Source organism: Tupaia chinensis, unplaced genomic scaffold, assembly GCF_000334495.1.
Source record: "Tupaia chinensis unplaced genomic scaffold, TupChi_1.0 Scaffold000217_1, whole genome shotgun sequence".
NCBI classification, from domain to species: domain Eukaryota; kingdom Metazoa; phylum Chordata; class Mammalia; order Scandentia; family Tupaiidae; genus Tupaia; species Tupaia belangeri.
This window is the reverse complement of record NW_006159692.1, coordinates 7,547,998-7,556,426: the sequence shown is the minus strand read 5'-3', so window position 1 is coordinate 7,556,426 and position 8,429 is coordinate 7,547,998. Positions and strand designations below refer to the sequence as shown.

The 8,429-nt window shown below is 45.8% G+C and overlaps 1 pseudogene; it reads left to right on the top strand.

Annotated features, from left to right (window-relative positions):
• Positions 1-1,049: 1,049 nt before the first annotated feature.
• On the top strand, positions 1,050-2,651 carry LOC102477004 (importin subunit alpha-1 pseudogene; annotated as a pseudogene).
• The last annotated feature ends 5,778 nt before the right edge of the window (positions 2,652-8,429 follow it).

The window sequence follows — 8,429 nt, the reverse complement described above, 5'->3', positions numbered from 1 at the left end:
AAAGACCCCTGTTAAAGTCCAGCCTGCCTGGCAGACTCAGCTTTCAAGACTTATGAGTCTCAAGGTAATGTCTTTGTGGCCATGTCGAAGGGCACAGATCCAGAGATTACGCAGCACCCCCGCTCACTGGAGTGCTGAGATAACAAGACTTCTCTGCCTGCCCCACCAGGAGGTGCACATCTCAGATCACAGGCTTAGAAAAAGGCCAGGCTGCCACAGGGTTCATGACCCCAGTAAAGTCTGACCCCCACGTAAGAGGACCCAGCCCAAGTGCAGCTGCTGCTCTTTTTCAAGTCAGGGCAGGGGGGCCCAAGGTGACCTTGAGCCAGTGCTCTGGCTCATTAACACAGTATGTGGGGTTCCACCTTGTTCAGGATGGGGCATTCAGAAAGCTGAACCTACCTCTCTTGTTCCCTGGTGACCCCAACTCTCTAAGGGCTTTGATGAAGACTGTAACATTTCTTCATGTGGCCTCAAGGCTCCTGGTGACCTCACTTCTGGTCACCAAGAGGCTCATCCCTGTGACCCCTTGCTCCCTGTGGTTCAAGCCCAAGGAATCTGTTCTCTGGTCTCTTCCAGGTTGGTTTTACTTTTGTTTTAACCTGCGTAACTCCTAGAACCCTTCTGCACTTGGTGCAGGGTCACATCCTCAAGCGAGAGCCCCCCTCCCTATGTTAGGTAGCTGTCCCAGAATTCCTCCACTCCCGTTGCTAAACATGAATGCCTGAGTTCCTGAGGCTGAGAGTTCCATGGAAACATCCTTGCATATCTTGTGTGTGCTTAATATGCTAGAAGCTGATGAATGAACAGTGAACATAGGAAATCAAGGCCCTCTGAGGTGTGACGGTCCACCCTGGGTTCCCTGTCCACATGCCAGGGGTTCCCCTCAGCCTCCATATAATGCCCTCTAGTCTAAAGGTTCAGGCATGGGCAAAAAGTTCACTGATGGTGACACCGTCTTAAGGCTGAGCCATGGTGGACATTTCGAGGGCAGTGGATCCCCAGCCTGGGAGCCCCATGCCACCTCCTGTGGGAGCCTGGGCCGTCTGTGCAGCTTTCTCCCTTCGTCTCATAACCATGTCCACCAATGAGAATGCAAATTCACCAGCTGCCCATCTTAACAGATTCAAGAACAAGGGAAAAGACAGTACAGAAATGAGGCGGCGAAGAATAGAAGTTAACATGGAGCTGAGGAAAGCTAGGAAGGATGACCAGATGCTGAAAAGGAGACGTGTAGGCTCATTTCCCGACGAGCTACTTCTCCACTGCAGGAAAACCACAAGAACCAGGGCACTGTAAATTGGTCTGTTGATGACATTGTCAAAGGCATTAATGGAAACAATTCGGAAAGCCAGCTCCAGGCTACTCAAGAGGCTAGGAAGCTGCTTTCTAGGGAAAATCAGCCCCTCGTAGACAACATCATCTGGGCTGGGTTGATTCCAAAATCTGTGTCCTTCTTGGGCAGAAATGACTGTAGCCCCATCCGGTTTGAATCTGCATGGGCACTCACTAGCATTGCTTCTGGGACATCAGAACAGACCACGGTTGTGGTAGACGGAGGCGCTATCCCAGCGTTCATTTCTCTGTTGGCCTTTCCCCACGCACACATCAGTGAGCAAGTTGTGTGGGCTCTAGGAAACATTGTGGGGGATGGTTCAGTTTTCCAGGACCTGGTTATCAGGTATGGAGCAGAAGACCCGCTGTTGGCTCTCCTTGCAGTTCCTGATATGTCATCGTTAGCATGTGGTCACTTACATAACCTTACTTGGACACTTTCAAACCTCTGCCGCAACAAGAATCCCGCACCTCTGCTAGATGCTGTTGAGCAGATTCTTCCTACTTTAGTTTGTCTTCTGCATCACGATGATCCCAAAGTATTAGCAGATTCCCGCTGGGCTATTTCCTACCTTAGTGATGGTCCAAATGAATGGATTGAAATGGTTGTGAAAACAGGAATTGGTCCCCAACTTGTGAAGCTTCTCAGAGCTACTGAATTGCCCATTGTGACCCCTGCCCTAAGAGCCATAGGTCATATTGTCATTGGGACAGATGAACAGACCCAGGTTGTGATAGATGCTGGAGCACTCGCCGTCTTCCCCAGCCTGCTAACTAACTCCAAAACAAATATTCAGAAGGAAGCTACGTGGACCATGTTCAACATCACCGCCGGTCGGAAGGACCAGATCCAGCAGGTTGTAATTCACGGGTTAGTCCCGTTCCTTGTCAGCGTGCTCTCTAAGGCTGACTTTAAGATGCAGAAGGAGGCTGTGTGGGCTGTGACCAACTACACAGGTGGCGGAACAGCGGAGCAGACTGTATACCTCATCCACTGTGGCACCATAGAACCTCTGATAACCTCTTACCTGCGAAAGATACCAAAATTATTCTGGTGATCTTGGATGCCATTTCAAATATTTTTCAGGCTGCTGAGAAGCTGGGAGAAACTGAGAAACTTAGGATAAAGATCGAAGAATGTGGAGGCCTGGATAAATTGAAGCCCTACAAAACCATGAAAATGAGTCTGTGTAAACCTGATTGAAAAGTATTTCTCTGTAGAAGAAGAGGAAGATCAGAACGTTGTCCCCGGAACTACCTCTGATGGCTACACTGTCCAAGTGCAGCATGGGACTCCTGGGCCCTTTAACTTCTAGACTGCACAGCTGAGGCACAGAGGGGTTTGTCATGTGCTGTGTTTGGTACAAGTTCATCTTACTATTTCTCTACCAAGCACTTTTCTAATGTGGTTACTATTGTAGCACTTTTTACAACGAAAGTATACTTGAACAGTTCCAAACTGTACATGCTGTATGAAGCTTGTCCTCCAAATGGATTTCTTATTTCTAAGTGGAATTCCATACCTTGCAATGTCCTGTAAATAAAATTAAATTCCGCCTTTTTCTTTACTTAAAAAAAAAAAAAAAGTTCACTGATGGTAACTGCATCCTGATAAATTAGACCAGCCATGTTGCAATGCAAAGGGCACTTGAATGGAGCCAAGACTTGACTTGACCACTAACAAGTCATATGACTACTAGCAAGTCACATGAGTTCTCTGAGCTCTATTTGCTTCTCCATATAGAGGGATCATGTACACTGCTGTATAATTGCTAAAATGGTAAAGTACCAGCCCATACCTAGGAATAATGATAATGGACATTTTTCAAGATCTTACACACCAACCTACACTAAATCCTCCCCTTTAGGAGTCTAAAACCTGAGCAAAGGCACAGATCACACTTCTTAGACAGCAGAAATCAGAGTAAAGTCAGCCCTCCAAACATGGGCTCTAACTGGACCAAGATCGTGTTAAATTTGGGGGTATGACGGTAGAGATATTGTTATTTGAAAGATTCTGGATTGAGGCACTTCTCTTTGGAGGTCTGAGGTGAGAGTACTCCCCATTTTGAGAGGTCTAAAACTGAGAAACTTTTCCTGGGAAGCTTCAGTGGGTTGCCCTTCCTTCAGAGACTGTTGACTGAAACATTCTTTAGTTGCACAGGTGTAACCACTACAGGACAGTTGACGGGGAAGCACCACTCCCATGAAAATTGCTCTCCCCAGGCTAAGGGTTGAATTATCTACCTCCTAAAGAGTATGCCGGGAACCAGCAGTTGGCGTAATGGCTACGTCGCTGGACTCCCACGTAGTCGAGCGCGGTTCGTGTCCCGGACCCGGTGGCTTAAAACTCACGCTGGGCGCGTGTGCGTGCGTGCCCAAGATCCCGAGAGGAGAATGGAGGAGAAGGGATTGCGGTGTGACCATCCCCCCTGGGGGGTGATTTCTCGCTTTCTCTCTCTATGTCTCTCTCTTTCTGTCTGGCGAGCGCACGCGCCCTACAGTGAAAATCTCTCAAAAAAAAAAGAGTATGCCAAAGTCCTACCCCCAGTACCTATGTGTGGGACTGACTGCCAGCCCTGGGGGAATGCAGGAAGAAAGCTATAGGATATAGGCAAATGTAATCAAGTTAAGATGAGGACACTAGAGCAAGCCCCAATCCAGTGACTGGTAGCCTTATTGGAGAAGAGACAGACAAGACAGAGAAGGGATGCCACGTGACTGTGGAGGCAGAGATGGGAGAGTTGTTGCCACAGCCGAGGAACACCAGGGGCTAGCAGAAGCTGGAAGAGGCAAGAAAAAGTCTTCTTTTAGAGGCTTTGGGGAGAGTGTGACCCTGACAATATTTTGATTCTAGACTTCTGGCTTCCAGAACTATGAGAGAATAAGTTTCTATTGTTTTAAGCCATCCATACTGTAGAACATTGTTGCAGCAGCCCTTGCAAACTCACACAACCACCTAAGGCAGATGGAGTCTCCTATTCTTTCCATGCAGCTCCCTGCTCCGAATAACAGAGTGAGCAAGCTCGAACTCCCCTTCCCTCTGAGGCAGCACTGTGTCTGTTGTCTCCCACACTCCCAGACACTGATGGCCCTTCCCAGAGATCTTGTCTAGCTGAATTAAAGTGAATACCCCTGTGATGGCTGAAAACACAGAGGGGGCAGGTCGCATTGTTTTTAAAAATTTTTGTTCTGACCACTATTTAGTTCCTCAACAAATATTTACTGGGCACCTGCTATATGAAGGTCACTATGCAAGGCCCCCAGGACTCAGCAAGAACTGGGACGACTCGGGAGCTTTGTGATTCAGCAATCGTGGAGAAGGAAGTGGGGAAGAAGGAGAACAGTCAAGTCAAGAACAAAACCACACTAAAGCCAGTAAGATAATCTCTGGTTGTGAGAAGTATGATAAAAATTAAAATATTGGGAGACAGAAAGTGGCATATGTTAGGAGAGTTCTCTTTGAGGAACATTAACCTTTCTTTTTTCTTGTAAGTTTCTTTAATTTATTTTTTCACTATGGGGGTGGTGGGGAAGAGGAGGTTACCCCTGATAGAGCCTTACCACACTGCAATCCTCTTCAAGCTTCCCAGCCAGCCAAGATCACAGATTTGTGTCATGTTCAGGTCAACCTGAGATCTGAACCCGGGCCTCCCATGTGGTTCCTGCATCACACAGTGGGACCCTACCTTCTGCACCACCACAGCTAAGCCAGGAACATTAACTGTTACTACGCATAGCAGGAGCATTCCGGGAGATCTCTGCAGCCAGAAAGAACAGCTTCATCAATGACGCTGAGGGAAGAACTAGCACATTTTCATCAAGGAAGAGGCAAAAAACTGACTGAGTAGAGTCAACAGGCTGAGTGGAGAATGTGAAAACATGCATTTAGAGAGGTAGGTATTTGTGCTACTTTTTATTATATTTTAATTATGAAAAATTGAAAGATTAATTCATAACTATAAGAAAAATTAAAAATGAACTTCAATGATTTCCTAGGGATGACAGTTTAGACCATTTTTGGGGTATTACCTTCTAGATCAGTGGTTTCCACAGTTTGGTCCCTAGACCATCAGCGGTCATTATCACCTAGCAAGTTATTGGAAATGCAGGATCTAGGCCTCACATCAGACCTACTGATTCAGATACTTTAGGAGCAGAGTCCTGAAAACTGTGTAGGAAGGCTACCCCAGGTGGTTGTGATGCCTGCAGAAGTTTGAGAAGCACTGTGATGCTTTCTGCTAGGTCTCCTTTAGCCAAAGCTGGGTTATGCATTGGTGCAGGCTAGGAAAATTCAGGACCTTAAAAACTACCTCCCAAATGAGGTTGACATTCACTGACCAATAGACCAGCTACAAGAAGGGATGTAGGAAAGACCACGGAGACAGTCACAGTGAGCTGGTAGAGTATGGACGAAGGATGAGATCCCGCAGAAAGGACTCCAGGCACGGATAGGAGTCAGAGTTTCATGCAGTTGGACAGCTGGCACTGAGCATTAGGAAAACTTGTCAAGTGGCAGAGTATGGCCAGGGGTGCTGTTTATGCAAATCTCTAACAAGGGTGCTTGAAAAGGTGAACCGTCACTGCAGGCTGTGGATGCTCTGAGCAGGCAGTGTTCCATGGTGACATTCATGGCAGAGAAAAGCAGCAGCTGGATTATGAGAATCAGGGCACTCTTTGCCTTGGGCTGGACTAGCCCAGAGCCAGTGCAGGTCCCCTTTGTTTGGTTAAAACCTCTAGCTTTCTTCCTGCATTACCCCAAGGCTAGCAGTCAGTCCCTTTGACCTCCAAGGTAATGTGTTCCTCTTCTATCCTAAATATTCACCCTGTCTCATGTCACTATGCATTTACACACATTTCTTGACACTTGGCACAAGCATTACTGCTAAAGCTTGAAGAGGTTTGTGAGGTCTCTTGTGTGGCGCCTCCAGCTCCCCAGAGGCTCCCCCTGTCTGAGAAGTCGTCAAAACCTTCCAGGTGTTAAGCAGGACTCAACAAAGGCACTCAATCGCCTTCACAGAATGGCTCCATTTGGAGTACCAACACTTGGTTCAGTGGAGCTTTCCCTAGGCTTTCAGGAAGGATGTTTTTACTGTGATTGTCTCACAGTGGTGGCATGAATCAACTTTGAATCTGGAAAGTAGAAGACATGAAAGAAATTACCTGCAGACACAGAACTATAGGTGGCCAAAATAAAAATAAATGGCTAACTAACCAAAGGCAAAGAAAGAACATGAAAAACCTACAAAGCAAAATTCAAGCTAAAAAGTTCTGAGACCATATTATGTCAGAGAAGAACATTCACAGCACTCAATAGTGGAACTGAGCGGTAGTGGTTCTCGAAGATCAAGAGGAAGGCTGATTATGGTCCATCTTCAATGTATAATAAGTGTGGAGATGAAGGACATGAAGAAATGGTGTTGTGAGGGGCTTAGTAAGCCCCCTCCCCAGAAAAACAACCATTTAAGTGGAGAAAGTTACCTGAAACAATTATTTGATGTCTCTAGGCATTATCCTAAGGGCATTCAGTACCTAAAGGGACACCTGCTCAAGAAAATCTACTAAATCTTAGTAATAACATTAAGCATCTATGATATACAAACCACAGCCAGCTCAGTGTCATGGAAGCTCTTCTCTAGGTATGCGTGGCCAACATAGGGTCCCCCTCTCCCTCGCAATATTAGTCTAGGACTATAGCTTCCTCCCACAATGAAGAGGTTATCAGCAAATCTCTCCCTACTCCCAGATTCATGCTGCACAAGCTCTATTCCAGATAAACATGCTAGGGAGGCCTGGGCTATCTTTCTGCACTCAGGATCCCCTCACAGATTTGGGAGTACTGGACCCTAATCACTCTGCCCCAGATCACTTGTAGGGTGAAGAATAAATACCAGGAGAGGCAAGAGGAGATCTCCTACTCGGAGATCCAAGGTGTTTCTCTAGAACAATGCTACTGTCTTCACTTGCAACCCCGTTGTAGTTACACAGAGTTGTGCCCATGGGGAAGAAGTACATTTTAATAACAGGGAGGTCCTCATCTCTCTCTAAAGGGACTCTTTTATTCATAACACAGTTTAGGGGGTCAAGTCTAAGCATATTTTTTAATAACAATGGAGAACTTAGTGGGAAGAGAAAGCTGACAGCTACATGACACTAGTAGCAGCAACAAGAGGGTGTACCAGCCAGGCATTGAACAGAGGGAATCAGGGACAGAGATAGCTAAGAAAAGCCCTCCTGGGGATAGAACAAGACAAAACCTGGGAACACCCTGGCCCTGCAAAGAGACGTGACTTTAATTGGGTCAGACTACAGACCCTTCTAAACCAAGGTATTGCCAAAAACAATAGAACAAGCAGTTAGCTATTAGCACAGACCGGTATCTATGTGAGAAACTCATAAAGACAGACCAGCCAGCAGCTGAATGGGCAGTTGAAGTAGGAAAGTCGAAGAGCAGCCAGCTAAACCACAGACATCTCTAGTTGTCAGGGAGACTGTTCGCCCTCCCAAGGCTGCACGTCAGAGGAGAAACCTCAAAATCTCTACATTGCAGGGAAATAGAATAGAATTGGAAAGGACAATTATGAAGGTTAATAAAAGGAACTCTACAAGTATATACTTGCTTTATTTTCTCTTCTCAGCTTCTTTAAAATATACGAAATTGTATAAAGTAATAATACCATATATCATTACTGTACATCATCATGTTTATAACATATAGATATAATTGTATAACAATAATAGAAGAAATAAGAGAGAAAAGAGTTATGTAAGAGTAAAGTTTCTCTATCTTACTGAAACTAAGTTACTTTAAATTCAAAATAATTTTTTTTGTAGTTTATTAACTCAGTTCTTCTATGAGACAGACAGAAAGAGATCCCAACAGGTCACATCACAGTCCACCCCCCACCTCAGCCACCCTGGATCAGGGCACACATGCTCACACCCAACATGCACAGGAAGGCCTTGGGACACAAACCTAAGACCTTTCCACGTGAGTCTAAACTTGCAAAGTGTTCCATTATCATTAGCTGGCACTTAAATCTGAATTAAATTCTGAGAAATTAAGATACATATTATAAGCACTGTAGCAACCA